The sequence below is a fragment of the Chrysochloris asiatica genome, unplaced genomic scaffold (assembly GCF_000296735.1).
Source record: "Chrysochloris asiatica unplaced genomic scaffold, ChrAsi1.0 scaffold00048, whole genome shotgun sequence".
NCBI classification, from domain to species: domain Eukaryota; kingdom Metazoa; phylum Chordata; class Mammalia; order Afrosoricida; family Chrysochloridae; genus Chrysochloris; species Chrysochloris asiatica.
Window position 1 is genome coordinate 12999564 of NW_006408566.1, and position 18277 is coordinate 13017840.

An 18277-nucleotide genomic window follows, 5' to 3' on the forward strand; every position below is an offset into this window, starting at 1 on the left:
GAGATGGATTGGCCAAGTGGCATCATTGATGGACTCAAGTGTGGCAGCGGTAGTGAGGTTGGCCCAGGATCGGACATTGTTTCGTTCTGCTGTGCATAGGGTCGCTATGAGTCGGTTCCGACTCTATGGCACCTGACAACAACAACAACAAATCATGTTCATGAGGAATCTGTACGTAAACCAACAGGCAGTTGTTTTACAACAGAATGTTCCTTAGAATCAAAGATGGGCAAAGTTCATCTCTTGTATTTTGGACATGTTCCTAGAGAAGGGACCAGTTCCTGGAGAAAGATATCATCCTTGGTAACATAAAGGTCAGCAAAAAAGAGGCAGATCCTCTGCAAAATGCACTGACACTGTAGCTGTAACAATGGATTCAAACATACAACTAAGATGGCACAGGACCAGACACTGTTCATTCGGTTAGACATAGGGGAGCTGAGTCATAGCCAACTCAATTACACTTAACAACATCAATAACAACAATCTTACATACTATGCATCTCATCAAATCAAGGCAATGTGATGCAAAAAATCCAGAATCCTGTTTAATTCTTGCTACATTGCAATGCATGATACAAAAAAGGCACAATACGTATTTGTTAATTTGTTGACTAAATTACTGAGTTATTGAATGAAGAAATAAAGAACAATCTACTGTACACACTAAATAAACTGTATGATCACAGATATTTCTATTTCCATTTTGAAACTTGACAATAAACCAAGCCAATCCCATTGCTGGTGAGTCCATTCTAACTCACAGAATCCTTATGTAGGACAGAGTAGAACTGCCCCAAGAGGTTCCCAATGCTGTAAATCTTTATAGAAGTGACTGCCACATCTTTAGCTCATGAAGCAGATGGTGATTTAGTAGTCAAGCACTTAACTATTGTGCCACTAGGGCTCGTGGATATTTGTCAAGGTAAAAATAGATGGCTTTTAAACTTTATATATTGTGACAATCTGTGCAGAAGATTTCAAAGATGATCAGTGTTTCTAAGAACTTAAGAAACCCTGTAGGGATCAGGAGAGATCAAACTAGAAGACGATGCTTTGACTTCTCTGAGACCCAGAGGATCTGGCTGCAGGCTGACTCAGACATGCAAGAGCAGTGCTTGTGCCCCTCTGTGATCTATACTAGAAGCTTGTTCATGAAACAAGAGAGGCAACAAAAGATGTGAGCCAAGCATAGTTGTGCATTGGAAAATGTATTCAATGATAAACTACCTTCGTGTGAAGATTACATCTGCCATTATGACAAGGTCAGCAAGACCCTGTGAGGGGAGTCTTTCCTACTAGTGTAGGTAGAGGGGTACCTCTTGGAATAGGTGGTTCCAAGTCTTCAGGGACCTAAATCAGGATAAGGTTCCTTCCCTTTGTGAAGGTTTCCCTCTTTTGAAATTGAGGCTCCCTGAAGGTAATGAGTGTCTGCCTTCCTATATAATATGTCTGAAGCTCTCTATTGGATTAGATTATCATTCATAATTTTGTACCACAGCCATGCACCTAGGATATTGAGGATCCCTGTGCCTCTCACCCGTCAATTCAGAAATTCTGGGAATTTCTCTTGTTTTCATATATTGACAACCTTTCCTTCCCTCTCTGCTCCTACCTATTCATTCATACATTGATCTTTTATTTTTCATATTTTCTTTTAAATTAAGGCTCTACTTACAAATAATGAAAAGAATACAAGGGGACTTCAAAAAGTCTGTGGAAATAGAATGAAAAGATGATGGAATTTTTCCACAAACTTTCTGAAGTCCCCTCATTTACTTTACTTGCACAATTTGGTCAGTTTTGACAAATGCTTATCTTTATGTGACCCATACCCCTATGGGGGAAAAAAAAAGATAAGGCTTTCTGCTCCTGTAAATTTTGTTGTTGTTGTTGCTGTTGAAGTATAGTTGAGTCGGTTCTGACTTACAGCGACTCTGTATAGAGTTTCCAAGGAGCTGCTGATGAGTTCGAACTGCCTACCTTGCAGCTAAAATCAACATTTAGGTCCCGTGCACTATCCTGCAGTGCCACATCAGGACTCCTACAAAGAATTATAGCCTCAGAAACCCTATACAGGGTCGTTGAGTTGGGATTGACTTGATGGCAGTGGATGTATATATATATTTGTATTCACATTTATATATAGCAGTCCCCCTTGTGGGTCAAAGTGTGTGCATTTCACATCAGGATAGTTTTTGTTAAGTTGTCATGTAAAGAGAACACACCAATTCATACATATACATACTGCAAAGAAATGACTTTCCCTGATTACAATATTATTAAACTTTAAAGTTTTGCTATTTTAAGAAATATGGTATATCCTTGTTGTTTTGATCTACATTTTTAAAAAAAATAGGAGTGAAGTTGAGTATCTTTTTGACCATTTAGATTTTTTTAGAAGCTTTTCATGGTTTTGTTTTATTTTGTTTTCCTTTCTACTACCAAGCTCAGGGCCACCGTATTGATTTGTAAAGGCTGTTTCTTGTTTTGTTTTATTTTGTTTTTCCTTTTTTCTACTGAATTGTGGCTGCCTTATTGATTTGTGAATGCTCTTTATATAGAAAGCCTTTAAGCTCGTTGTCATGTTCTATGCAGATCTTTCCCCCCACCCCTCAGGTTGTCTTTTGCTTGTGTTCAAGTGTTTTCTTTTTCTTTTTAATTATAAAATGTATTGTTTTTTTTTTCATTTAAGGCTTCTAAACTTGGCCTTATTGTGAATTCCATTGTAAAATATAAAGATATTGTAATATAAGGAATTTGAGTTCTTTTTCATCATCCTTTCCCTTTTATCACTATACATATATATACATAGAAAGAGAAAAAATTTCTGGCATTGATATAACTTTTCACAACCAGTGAATGCTGTAACTAAAATCAGCAACCAAAGGAAATTAATCATTTGGAAACAAGGTCAGAGGGTTCCATTGGACGCTTCATAAGGTAATAACTATTTGCTGAATTTGATACAAGTGCTCTGGGTGTTTTATATTGATAGATAAATCCCCTTTCCTAGCTGATAGTGTCAGGGTGGAAATTTTTGTAGTATGGGATAAGTTAAGAGAGTATATAAATAACGCTTCTCTTGATTTCCAACTTCCAAGTTACTACATGTGGCTGGTTTAAACAGGTGCAGCCATGTTAATACACTAGCAGGGCATGATTGGTATGACTAGCATCAAGTCCAGTCAGCAAGCAAGATGAATAAAAACATTTCATCAGAGCACTGAGGGACAATCAGAGGATTCCCCAGGATCCAAACTCCAGAAATTGTGATGTGGAATGCTTTAGGCCCTTTGTGGGGGGAGGGAGACACACAGGAATTTAGATATCTAAAGAATGAGTTTGCTCTCAACAAAATAACCCCTGCACAGTTGTATACAGCATTTTATACCCATCTGAAGAACAAAGGTGAAGGTCGTAGAGAACTTCTCGGGGACTTGTACCAGTGATTCAAAAGTGCCTCCTCAGGGATCTATTTATTTTCCTCTCTGTTTGAGGTGGATCTTTACTTCTATTCAACTGTTGAGGATTTTTTAAACTTCTCTCCCCTTCCCAGGAGATGAATGGTATATAAAGGAAGAAGACAATGAAATGTAATCCATTTCTCACTTGTCATGTTTCTATATATTAAGCCTGTTCCCTTCCTTTTTTTTTTTACTTCCCTTCCACAAAGGGCCATTCCAGAAAAGGATGATTTCTTTCTTTCTTTCTTTTTTTTTTTTTTTTTTAAGAATAAGAAATGCTATGTTATAACCTTCATCAACCAAGAATCAGGAATGCTGTGTTATAACCTTCAACAGCAAAGATTAAGAAGCTGGTTTCCCCTCCCTGTTATTGAAAAATACAGCAGATGCACAGCAAGAATTTGGAAAAGAAGTTCATAAAGATCTTAAGAATATTTACCCCAGCCACCTGCCAGAAACATCAACTATCTAACCTCCTTTGGGTTTCTTTAACAAAATACTAATATAAATTTGATGGTAAATACTGTCATGTCATATTTTAATAAGAAAAGGACGTTTCAAAGTCCAGATGTGACATACTGAAGTGACTCAAATATGGTGAAATTGAATATGTTTGGAAGTCACAAAACTAGAGGTTCTTGGCAAATAATACTGTTTATGCACAAAAGGGGAAATATAATGGTCTGGTTTGTTTTTAAATAGCAGCTTCACAAAAATAACCTTTTAAACCCATATCTAGTTCAAGAAATACAAACCTTTGACCCACAGACACCAGACCCATTTGACAAAAAATCCTCGTTGACAGTATTAAGATTAAAAATAAAAACATATTTTTTAACTTGTAACTTAAAAAGTAATCATATAATTAATAAGTGAAAAACAGAGAGAAAGATTGCGGGAGATTAAGATTAAGCCCTGCAGAAGTGAATGTTCTAACTAGAAATTGGTTTAATTAATAGCACATTTTACATAATGATTACAGTGTAATTGCGCTGACTAGCAGAGTGTCATTAAATATATCCAAGCTCCTTTACAACACCCTAAGGCTAAAAATAATGAGTTACATTGAAAATCACTGTGCAACAGGTTCATAAATAACATTTAAGCCTATACAAGGCGAATACTTATAAATAATAAATATTTGCCTTTTGTAATTGAAGAAAAAATGACAGCCTTCTTTTTCTACTACCTTGTAGATTGCCATGTTATAATGCTGAAAAGATTTTTCCCCTTGCTTTCTCTAGAAGGTGTTGAATAATTTATTCAAATGCTAATATTCCACGTAGTCTGACTTTGAGGAACAAATATTCCTACATAAAGAATAAATGCCAAGATGCTTATTACCTCTTTTGCTTTACTTACACCATGTATCCCCCTAAAACTACCACACTCTATTACACCTGTCAAATAAAGTTAGTGGCCAAATTGTCTTCCAGAGAAGCAGCATTTTTCTTTATTTAAAAATCACCCCTTCTCCCAAAATGTTCATCATGTTCAGGGTTATTATGAAGCAGCAGCTGTTCGGGGACTTCAGAACGGAAGTCAGAGCCTCCTGATAACTTCTTCCTCTCTCACTTTTCTCCTGTGAATTAACAACATCTGATAACAATGAAGGTGATGCTGTATCTGTGTCACTTATGCTGGCATGGGCTCAGATGTGCAAAAGGTTAAATGTTCAAGAGTTTCATCTTCTTCATCTCCTTAGTTAAAAAATGGAGTCTTGTTACTCCAGGGCCCAAGAGAAAGCAGAAAGCAGAGCTCCCTGGCCAGGCAGTCTCGGGGAATGTCTTGGAGGGTCCTGGGTGCCCAGCCAATGACTTCTCTACAAATACTATGAGAAAGAGGGGTCGCCAGGCTATATGGAGAATATAGTTTTGTGAGGGGGATGATCCTTAGGCAAGAGAGTGTATAAAAGTATTATCAGGGACAGGTCAGGACCTGTGGGCCCTGGGCCTCTCCTTTGCCCTAAATCCTCTCCTACTAGACAGGGATCAAGAGAAGGGGAAGACATCTCTAGTCCAACATATATAGTAAGGGAGAAAGAAATCAGGCCCTGAAAACAGGAAGACAAAAACAACTAGTTGCAAACAGGAAGGACTTAGTGAAGGAACCTTAAAGGTCTAAAAACCAAGCAGCCAGCCTATAGAAATAGCACCAAGAGCAGACAACCACAAAGCAATCAGAAAATCAAATAAATAGTCCTCCTCTTTATTAATCAGTGAGGGGAGGCATCAGATCTGCCTCTAAGGGAGGACATCTAGGACCAGGATGAGAAACCTGTACTTAATCTGTTCCTTAATCCCACGGGGTCTTCACCACTAGTGGAGACAGACCCACTTCTCTCTTTGAAGTGAACTTTCAATTTGCAATAAAGAGCTTCTGAGTGAAGGCTTACTGTTCATGTGTGTGATCGAGAAGCAGGGACTAATACTTTACCCTGAGAGCAAGAGAAACCAGGGGAAAACATGACAGTATATCACTGTAGGACAGGCACTGGACTGCTAACCACAGGCCAGTAGTTCAAATACACAAGCCACTCCTCAGAAACCCTACACAGGGTCGCTATGAGTCAGAACTAACTCTACCGCAATTAACAACAACTCTGTAACCCCAGCAAAGAAGGTCCCCAGGTCTAAAGGAAAGGACACCAACAGAAAATGCCTCCTTTGCCAGCAATCAGTCTCTGAATCAGAGTGAAGCAGATCAGGCATTGTACTTTCTGGAAACTCAAGTGGCCCCAATACAAGGAGGTTGTCTCTGTTCTCTCCTTTCATATGTAGCATGGCTGCTCTTTCTTCTGACAGGGAGACAATGTTGCTTAGTAATGAAGAAAGGGATTTAGTATTAGTCACTTCAAGTACTATCTATTACTTACTAGCTGTATGACCTTGGGCAAGTTACTTACACCTCTCTAAGTCTCAATTCCCTAACTTGTGAAGTAGGATGATCATATTCTCTATCCCCAAGGATTGTTGTGAAGATTAAATGAAAATTTAATCTGTAGTTTAGTGCCTACCAATTAGTAATAGTTGATTGTTGAATAGCTATGTGCCAATCAACACTCCTCTATCAGTTGTTAGTTTTTGGTGGCTTGCATGTTGTTGTGATGATGGAAGATATGTCACCAGCATTTTAAATACCAGCAGGGTCACCCATGGTGGACAGGCCTCAGCAGAGCTTCCAGACAAAGACAGAATAAGAAGGAGGAGAGGTGGACTTCTGAAGGATTAGTCACTGAAAATCTTATAAATAGAAGTAGAACATTGTCTCATTTAGTACAACAAGGTGAGTCCCTCAGGTTGGAAGTAACTAAAAAAATGACTGGGTAAGAGTTGCCTCCTAAAAGCAGAGTTGACCTTAGTGACATGCATGGAGCAAACTTTTGAGACCTTCATTAGCTGCTGGGACACAACTCAAAATGAGGAGAAATAGCTGCAAATATCCATTAGAAATCAGAATGTGGATTGCACAAAGTATGAATCTAAGAAAGTCAGAAGTCATCAGAAATGAAATAGAGCACATAAAGATCAATATCCTAGGCATTAGAGAGCAGAAATGGATTGGTACTGGCCATTTTTAATAAGACAACTGTACAGTTTACTATACCATAAATGACAAGCTGTAGAGGAATGGTATCATATTCATCATCAAAAAGCACATATCAATGTTCGGCTATTCCAAGAACAAGCTTTCCTGGGAACCATCAAGTCAAGCCATCAAGTCCCTTCAGGAAAAAAAAAAAACCCTTCCAGACTGAAACTCAAAGGGAGCATACAAGCAGGCTTGTAAGCTCACTGGTGACCACTTTGGTCTACTTGTGAGTGGAAATGGGGGAAAGGCAGTAATGAAGACATGGACTGATCTTGACCATGGCCCATAGATTCCTGTCAACCTTGAGATAAGAGAGAGAAGAGGAAGGGATGGTTAGTCCAAAGTCTGAGCCCATCGACGCAGACCTAACCACTAGGTCTGAGAATGAACTGTCCAGCTAATATGAAGTGAAGGAGAGGTGTGCAAAAATGCCCAAACTTTCAGATAGTACCCATTTGACCTAGCTTGGATAGCTTGATAATCAGAACTCAACCAGAGGAAGACATATAAATTTGATATAGGAAGCAAATGTAAATTGCTACAGTTTGATGAACTTAACCTTAACTTGTGAATCTACTAGCTCAAAATAACAACTGAGAGGGAAGGAGTCTTCACATCAAATACTAAACCTATCCCCTTCAGTATACAGAGTTGATAGGGATGGGCAACTTAGACATTGGCTACCTAAAATGGGGGGCTATAAAGGCACAAAGTGGCTGATTTACAAGTTTTCAAAAGGGAGCTTAGTTTCAGAGCAAGTGGGGGAAGGTAGAATCCCCACTAAGTAGTTTTCATCTTGTCTAGGTAGGCCTGGTGAAAAGAGATGGGGCTAGGATTTTTTTGATACAATAGTGAGTAATTGTTATCATAACTAACTGCAAATGTCACAAGTGTAAAGGTAGAAGTTACATGACAAAAAGGGGACAGTAGTTAATCTTACATTCCAGGAACAAAGGACCCTAGGATCAGAATGGGGGAAGAACCTGAGTGGTATGTGGGATTCTAACCAGAGAAGCAGCGACACCAGAAACAGAGGCAGAGGTGATGGCATGGAGAGATAAAGTCTCTGAGGACTCTAGATTCATGAAAAGAGAAAGACTGTGCTGAAGGGTCGGGGGCTGGTCTGCAAAATGTGCACTTTGGTTGTTTAAATGATTACATATTCCTGCGTGTTTTTGTGTGCATCAAAAAAAAAAGGGAATAGAAGTAAATACTGTTAACCAATGGTGCACAGAGGGGGTTGTAATCATTGCAATGAAACAACATGCGACTAGTTGAGAGCAAAACTAATATTCTACCATGTAAACTATCACTCAATTCACAATAAAAGCTTTTTTAAAAAGCCCATATCAAGATCTATCTTGAAGTACAACACTGTCTGTGATAGGATAATATCCATACACCTGCAAGGAAGATCAATTAATACCACTATTATTCAAATTTGTGCACCAACCACTGAAACAAGTGATGATGAAATTGAAGAATTCTACCAACTTCTCCAGTCTGAATTGGTCAAGCATACAATCAAGGTGCATTGATATTTACTGGTGATTGGAATGTGAAACTTGGAAACAAAAAGGAAGGATCAGTAGTTGGAAAATATGGCCTTTATATAGAAACAATGCTGGAGGTGCATGACAGAATTTTGGAAGACCAATGACTTATTTATTACAAATACCTTTTCTAAACAACATAAAATGTTGCTATACACATGGACCTTACCAGACAGAATACACAGGAATCAAATTGACTACATCTGTGAAAAGAGATGGTGGAGAAGTTCAATCTCATCAGTCAAAATGAAGCCAGGGACAGACTGTAGAATAGACCATCAAGACGACATAGAACAAAGGATATCATTGCTGACATGAGATGGATCTTGACTGAAATAAGATGTTGGTGGTGGTTGCTTGTGTGCCGTCGACTTGGTTCTGACTCATAGAAATCCAGTATAGGGTTTCCAAGACTGTAAATCTTTACAGGAGCAGAAATCCTCATCTTTCTCCTGTGGAGCAATGACAAATTTGAAATGCTGACCTTGCAGTTAAGAGCCCAACATACAACCCATTATGTCACCAGAGCTCCTTAAAGATGTTTATTGACTGTGCCAAGACATTTGACAATGTGGATTATAATAAACTATGGATAACATTGAGAAGAATGGGTATTCTAGAACAACACTTGCTTATGTTTCTGAGGTACCTGTAGATAGAACAAGAGGCAGTTGTTTGAGCAGAAAAAGTGGATATTGAATGGCTTAAAATTAGCAAAGATGTGAGCCAGGGTTGTGTCCTTTCACCATACTTATTCAATCTGTATGCTGAGCAAATAATACAAGAAACTGGATTATATACAGAAGAGTATGGTATCAGGACTGGAGGAAGACTCATTAATAACCTGTGACATGCAGATGACACAACCTTGCTTTCTGGAATTAGAGGATTTAAAATATTGATGAAAATCAAATACCTCAGGCTTCAGTATGGATTGCTCCTCAATGTAAAGAAAACAAAATCCTCACAACTGGACCAATAAATAACATCATGATAAATGGTGGAAAGATTGAATTTGTCAAAGACTTCATTTTGCTTGACTCCACAATCAATGCTCATGGAAGCAGCAGTCAAGAAATCAAGTGACATACTGCATTATGCAAATCTACTGCAAATCTCTTTAAAGTGTTACAACAAAGATGGCACTTTGAGAACCAAGGAGGACCTGACCTATGACATGCTACTTACTTTCTGTTGCCTCATACACAGATGGAAGTTGGACAATGAATAAGGAAGACTTTAGATTAGAAGAATGGCTGCTTTTGAACTGTGGAGTTGGAGAAAAATATCAAAAGTACCATGCATGCACGGACTGCCAGAAGAACAAATAAATCTATTTTGAAAAAGTACGGCTGGATTGCCCCTTAGACTCAATGATAGCAAGACTTTGTTTCTCATACTTTGGGCATGTTATTAATAGAGATCAGTCTCTGGAGAAGGGCGTCAGTCTTGGAAAAGTGGAGAGTCAATGAAAACGAGGAAGACCTCCAACAAGATGGATTGACACATTGGCAGCAATAATGGGCTGAAACATAGCAACAACTGTGAGAATGCACAGAACCAGTCTTTAGTTCTGTCGTGCATAGTGTCCGACTCATGGCACCTAGCAATAAAAATAACAATCATTGTTTGTCACACGAATAGAAAATTTTCCTCATAGTTAGTCAAAATCCATATCTTTGTCACTTCTGCCTGTGGACTCTAATTCTTTCTGGAGCAAGGAGGCCTAGGGTTCCCATACTCACCATCACTTACCACCACCACTTGCAGCTCCATTCTCCTCACAGTAGTCAGAGGGAACTTTTAACAATGAAAACCACATTGCTCCCCTGACTAAAGACCTTCATGATTTCCCACTGTTAGCAGCAAGACTGAGAACTAGACTCCTTGCTCTGGCCTACAAAGCCCTGCGTCATCTGACCCCTGCCTGCCTCTCCAACCTTGTCTCACACCACCTGTGCCTCTTCCTCTGTGCTCCAGGGATTCATTCTTCAGATAGTCTATGATGTTCTTTGCAAATGCCTTTACCTGAAACTCTCTTCTTCCTGCTTGTTCTAGTCACTTCTTATCCTTCAGACCTCAGCTCAAACATGGTTTCCTCAGCAAAACCATGTACTAACTCCCCAACTACATCAGGTTTCTTCTTCTCATGACTCTCTCTACTGTTCCTTCACAGGTTTTACCATCATTTGTGTGATCACTTCAGAAATGATTGCTTTGTCCAGGGACATGGCTGTTTGGGTCTCACTATGGACCTGGAACAGCCTCTGGGATATAGAAGACCCTCAGTACATATTTGGAGTGAATAAATGAAAGAAGGAATGAACTAGTTCCCATCTCTATATGAAAGTCCTTCCCATATATCAAGACAGTTTTTCCTGGTCATGAATTAGCTGCCACAAGATGAATGGTTGCAACACCTCATCATGCAAGTTTTCAACCCCTCACCAGTACTAGCTATGCTCACACCCCTAGGAAACTCAATATAGCTAAATGACCACCTCTTCTTCTCCTACATGCAGAGGCTGCATTCTCTTTAAATATATACGGTTGCTGTCATTACATACCGTCAACTTGACTCATTTGTTGTTGCTATTGTTGTTGTTAAGAGTCTTCGAGTCAGTTCTGACTCATGGTAACCCTGTATAGGGCTCCCAAGGAGTGGCTGATGGGCTTGAACCACCGACCTTGTGATTCAAACTGACCTGTGGTCAAGTGCTTATCCTACAGTACCACTCAAGGACTCCAAATTGACTCATTGTTGTTGTTAAGTGCCATCGAGTCGGTTCTAACTTATAGAGACCCTGTACAGGTTTTCCGAGGAGTGCTGGTGAGTTTGACCTGCCGACTTTGCCATTCAAACTGACCTTAAGGGCAAATGCTTATCCTATGGCACCACATCAGGATGCATAGTAACCTTCAGATAGAACAGAATGAAACATTGCCCAGTCACTATTTGCATATTTTGAATGCCTTCCAACCTGAGGGTTTCAACTTCTATCACTATATTGAGAAATGTTCTATTGTTATCCATAGATTTTCTTTGGAAATTTTTTGGAGTCAGATATCCAGGTCTTTCTTCCTAGTCTGTCTTAGTCTGGAAGCTCCACTGAAACCTGTCCACCATGAATGCAACCCTGCTGGGAGTTGAAATACTGGTGACATAGCTTTCAGCATAATAGCAACACAGAAGCCACAACAGTACAACAAATTGACAGACCAGTGATGGGTTATACACTTGTATATTGACATACACACACACATACATATGTTGTTAGCTGCTATCCCATTGGTACCTGACTCATGGTAATCCCATGCACAACAGGATCAAACCATTGTGATCCATAGAGTTTTCACTGACTGATTTTTGGAAATAAATCACCAGGTCATTCTTCCTACTCTGTTGAAAGCTCTGATAAAAACTAACATATTAGCAACATGCAAGTCTCTACTGACAGATAGTGGCTGTGCCTAAGAAGTAATGGTTGAGAATTGAACCCAGATCTTGCACATGAAAGATAAGAATTCTACCACAAACAACTATTGCTTTCATTTCATATACACGAGTATATATATTCTTTCTGTGAATGGGTTTTTGAAGTATTTGAAAAGCATTACATCATATAAATATACTTACACATATATAGTAGAAATACATTTACACAGACCTACTTTTTCACCAATATTAAATCATAAAGATATTTCTTACATTATGATATAACCTTCACGAACATTCTAAATGGTGCTGTATCTGTTAGAAACGCTGTCTGCTACTAGTAACAGTAAGCCCTGGGAGGCTTAAACAAATAGATTATTTTTCTTACATAGCAAAAATGCTGAATATAGGTGGTTGCTGACATTGCTTCAAACAGCTTTTTCCTCATGGTTTCAATGTAGCTGCTGTAGCTCCTACCATTGCATTTCTGTTCAAGGCAACACTAAGAAAGAAAGGATGTGCCACATATATCCTTTCTGTTTGTCAGAAGAATTCCAGGCCTTGAGAGTGCCCTCAGTCATCTTCCACTTATGAATCGCTGGTGAGCCTCTGTCCATGACCAATGCTAGGTACAAGGACAGCTGGTACAAAGGCACCTATAATGTTGAAACAAGAAAGCGTCCTTGGATACTTTCCCCAAACTCTATTAGGCTAATTCCATTATATTTCATTTCCAACAACTTAAATAAATTTTTTTTAAAAAAACATGGTAGAAATAAAAACTTTATCCCATACGGATTCATCCTCCTTTTGCTTCCTAGTTTATAAAAATCAACCAAATTAACAAACAATGGTTTCTCAGACAGTTTGGAATGTTTAAGGGTGCTATTGACACTGGTGTGACACTGCAGGATAAGCACTAGACTACTAACCACAAGGTCAGCAGTTCAAACCCACCAGCCACTCCTTGAAAACCCTAAGCAGGGTCATTGTGTTGGAACCAATTTGACGGCACCTAACAACAACAACATTGGCATTGGTAGGCAGGATCCAAGGCTTTCCAACATCCTGTGTGGAGCGACTGGTGGACATGAGCCACTGACCTTTCTGTTAGCCCAGCGCTTAAGCGCTGTGACACAAGGACTCATGACAATGACCTGTCCAGCCCCAACTGCCAATAATGTTCCTATTGACTCCTATTCAGTGGCAATTATGGGAGCTACTTTATCACAAACAAGGAAAAAAAAGAAGAAACTGAAAAAAGGAAGAAGTGAGAAAAGAAAAAAAAGAGCATTGTGTCATTAAACATCAAAAATGAGAGAAGAGTCCCATGTAAACTATCACAAAATTCACAATAAACCGTTTATGTTGTTGTTGTTGTTAAGTGCCGTCGAGTCGGTTCCGACTCATAAAAAAAACAATCAGAGAAGACAGATAATAGTTAATGACAAGGTATAACCCTATACATACCACTGTCTTCTTTCTGTAACCCATAATTTATGCCATGCCAGTATATACAGATCCGATTGTTTAAACTGCCCTCCTACAGAAGTATTTAAGAAAAGAGATGGGCGTCGATTTTTACTCTTTCTGCCTTTCAAAAGGTTCCTCCTGGGGCTTTGGGACTTGATACTGTTTGTAGTTTGTTCTTCCCTGGAGGAGGTTAGGAAAAATAGAACGGTCTAAGACAGGTACTGCTTCAGTGTTTAATGAGGATAGGCAAAGGTGGGGAAGCACAGATCAGCTTTTTCCTCTCGGCAGAGCCCGGGCTATTAGGAGAAGGGAATTTAGTGTTTGATTTGCCCATTCTCCATTCCTCATCGAGACTTCAGTCCCAAATTGCTAAACCTCCATTCAACAGTTAAATTAAACATAACTAACTTTGTTGATATTATTTCACAGCCGAATAACTTGATATTCATACTCTTCGTGTGTTCAATAAGTACAGAGCTCAGACACATTTTTAAGTCTCAGCTGGTGATGAATTCTGCTGAGCTAAACTTGTGTTTCACAGGATTGTGCTCAGCTGAGACGGGGTACGCTATTGCACTGTAAAAATAAGCTTCAAGTCATAATTTTGATGGGCCCCTCACAGCAAGGAAACATCCCTCTTCCCCCTCCTTCCTCTCCGTAGCAGTATTTGCCACTTGAACTCCCAAACCTAAAGGAATTCCATACAGACAGGCCTCCCAGTGGTCCCTCACATAAATGCGTCTACAGCAGAAAGAACACTAAACTTGGGCTCCGAAGGCCTCTCTGTCTTTGCCCCGCCTCACCTCTTAGTGAGTTATGAACATAAAGCAAATCACCTAATCTCTAGCAATCTGATTCCACATATGGAGATCAAACTCAGCCTTTTTACCTCATCCATTGGCTGCAAACTCAAGGAATGCCAACTATTGGACAAATGTTATAAACTGTGGAGCGTAGTCACTATTATTTGCATTTTCACCTATAATCTACAGCCCTATCCTTTAAACTTGATAGTTTAATAAATACCATTATCTAATAAAGATTTGAATGGAATGAAAATCTGTGTGTTTATGTATTCAGTTAACATAGTATCTGTTAGCTTGAGAGATACACAAATGATTATAGTACGTTGTTGTTGTTGTCAGGTGCCATCAAGTCAGAACCGACTCATTGCGACCCCATGCACAGCAGAACGAAACAATGTCCGATCCTGGGCCAAAATCACTACCGCTGCCACACTTGACGCCATCAATGATGCCACCAGGCCGATCCATCTCGTTGGGGGTCTTCCTCTTTTTCTCTGACCCTCCATTTTACCCAGCATGACATCCTTCTCCAGCTACTGTTCCCTCCTGACAACATGCCCAAAGTATAAGAGACGAAGTTTAGCCATCTTGGCCTCTAAGGAGCACTCTGGCTGCACTTCTTCCAAAACAGATCTATTGGTTCTTTTGGCAGCCCATGTCACTTTTAGTATTCTCCTCCAACATCACAATTCAAAGGCATCAATTCTTCTAAGATCTTCTTTATTCACTGTCCAGCTTTCACATACATATGAGGTTATTGAAAATATCATGGCTTGGGTCAAGCACACCTTAGTCCTCAAGGTGACATCTTTGCTCTTCAACACTTTAAAAAGTTCCTGTGCAGCAGATTTGCTTAATGCAATCCGTCTTCTGATCTCTTGACTGTTGCTTCCTCGAGTGTTGATAGTTGATCCAAGAAGAATGAAGTCCTTGACAACTTCAATCTTTTCTCCATTGATAAGAATGTTGTTTATTGGTCCAGTGGTGAGGATTTTTGTTTTCTTGACATTGAGATGCAATCCATATCGAAGGCTGTGCTCTTTGATCTTCATAAGTAAATGTTTCAAGTCCTCTTCACTTTCAGCAAGCAAGGTTGTATCATCTGCATATCTCAGGTTGTTAATGAGTCTTCCTCCAATCCTGACACCACGTTTTTATAGTACAGTGAGGTACAAATTATGTATTTGAAGAGACTTACACGGTTTTAACTGGTGGTGCTGTAGGAGCAGCCCTGGACAGCAAACTGCAAGGTCGGCAGTTCAAACTCTCCAGCTGCTTCTTGAAAGCCCTATACAGGGTCTCTATGAGTCGGAACCAACTTGATGGCACTTAACAACAACAACAGCTGGTGAGAAAGGAAAGTAACTGGTGGGAGAAAAGGGGAGGAGCATCAAAAATGCATATCAGAATTATATGCCAATCACTCTACTTTCTACACATTCTTTCATTTAACTGGCACAACAGCACGATGAAGCAGTAATATTATATCTGTTTAATAAGTGAGAAAACCAAAACATAAATAATTTGCTTAAGCTCATGAAGTTGATAAGGACAGAGCCTAGATTGCTGTAAAATTGATTCTGCCTCACGGCAATCCCATGTGTGCCAGAGTAGAGCTAGGCTACATAAGGTTTTCAGTGACTGTAATTTTTTGGAAGTAAATTTCTTCCTAAATGCCTCTAGGTGGACTTGAACCTGAGCTTTTTGGTTAGCAGTCAAAGCACCCTAACCATTTGCACAGCTCAGGGTGGGACTATTGATTCATTCCAAAGCCCACTCAAGTGTCTGGGTCCTTTCCTGTTCTATACTGTCTTTTTCACACTTGACTCACAGACTTAGAAAAACACGTAGCTCTTTCTTTATAATGGTGATTTTAAAATGCACCCTAAAATAGAGTGTTGTTAAGTGCTGTTGATTTGGTTTCAACTAACAGTGACCCAGTAGTATAGGGTCTCCAAAGGACAGGAGGCTAGTGGGCTTGAACCACTAGCTTTGCAGTTAGCAATCCAGTGCTCATCCTACAGCACCACACCAGAACTCTAGGAGATTGATTAGTATCTCTAAATCTTTGTTCCAAATTCCTATAAGAGGGCACCTGTTTGGCTCAGCTTGGGTTAGCTGTTTCCTGAGCTGTGGGCTTCTTTCCAAACAGTACAGTGTGGGTGGGAAGAGTTAACTTTGCAGTGGAGAAACCTGCCAAACAATATCTCGGTCAGATGATCAAGGTCAACATCAGCAGTGATAAATTATGTTGACAGTATGTACACTGGGTATGAGGTGGCAATGGCACTTTCTACTTCTGTAGGCTCCTCCTCAAAAACATATTGTCTTTATCTGCTAATGAGTCAGCCCCTGGCTCCTGGCATCCCCATGTACCACAGAACTAAGCATTCACTGTCCAGTCCTGTGGATCAGACCTCTGTGCTTCACAGGGTTTTCTTTGGCTGATTTCTGGAAGTAACTCACTAGGTTTTTGTTCCTAGTCTATCTTAGTCTGGAAACTCTGCTGAACCCTGCTCAGGATCACTGACAGATGGGCAGTGGTTGTGAGTGAGGCACATTGGCTGGAATCAAACCCAGTTCTCCCACATGGAAGGTGAGAATTCTACCACTGAGCCATCATTGCCCTCATCAAAAACTCAATGCTGCAATCTAATCATGAGAAAAACATCAGAAAAGCCCCAACTGGAGGACATTCTACAAAATATCTGACTGATCATCCTTAAATCTGTCCATGTCATTAAAGACTAGGGAAGTCTGAGAAACTGTAACTTACATTTCCTTGTCACCTGTGCCAGATATGATGGTGAAATGTAATGTGACATCTTGTATAGGATCCTGCAACAGAAAAGGACACTAGGCTAAAAAAGTAAGGGAATCTGAATGAAGTACAGATTTGAGTTAATACTAATACTACTAATATTAATATATCAATATTAGCTTATTAGTTGTGACAAATGCACCATACTGATGTAAGATGTTAATAATAGGAGAAGCTAGCTGTGAGATAGCATAGTGCATTATAAGCTGAACTACTAACCACAAGGTCATTAGTTCGAATCTACCAGCTGCTCCTTAGGAGACCGACGAGACTTTTTGCTCCTGTAAAGATTTCAGAGCTTCAGAAACCCTATACAAAGTCGCTATGAGACACAGAACTGACTTAGCGCACACCACCACCAGCCGTGAGATATATGAGAACTCTGTGCTATTTTTCTAATTTTTCTGTAAATATTAAACTGTTCTCAAGTAAAATGCACTTCCTCCTTACTCTGTGCCATTCTCCATACTAGATGTTTTATACACTGCAGTGACTAAAACAAAAAGTCCTTCGATTATCCCGTTCCTTGTCTATCCACCACAATAAACTGCAAGACCCTTTGAAATAAGGAAGGATGCCAAGATTTAGAACAGTCCCTGGCACACAGTAGGCAGCTAATCAGTGTTTGCATCTGTGAACTGCCATTTCTCATGCCCAAGAAAATGAAACAAAAACCCCACTGTCATTGAGTAGATTTTCACTCAGAGTGACCTTATGTAGGGTCTCCAAGAACTGTAAATCTTAACGGAAGCAGAAGGTCCCATCTTTTTCCCACAGAGTACAGCTGGTATGGCCGGTGGATTCAAACTGATGACTTTCAGTTAGCAGCCACTATGCTATCAAGGCTCTGTTGAAAGGAGATCTTGTCTTGTCCCTCTGTAGGCCAATGGGCGTGTTATTCTTGGCCATGGATGGTTTCATCTGCTCACTCCCCTCTCCTTGGGGAGAAAGTTGGTCCCTTCCCTGGCTACCCCCATAGACCACTAAAGATCATCAAGGGGACATAGGCCAGCTTTGGAAGGATTTTCTTTCCAATAATCCTTCAGTTCTGAACTGGCAACTTCTAATGGGACCTATTCCTCATCAGTGTTTTATGCCCTTTAGGGGACCTATCCCTGCTTTTCTCAGAA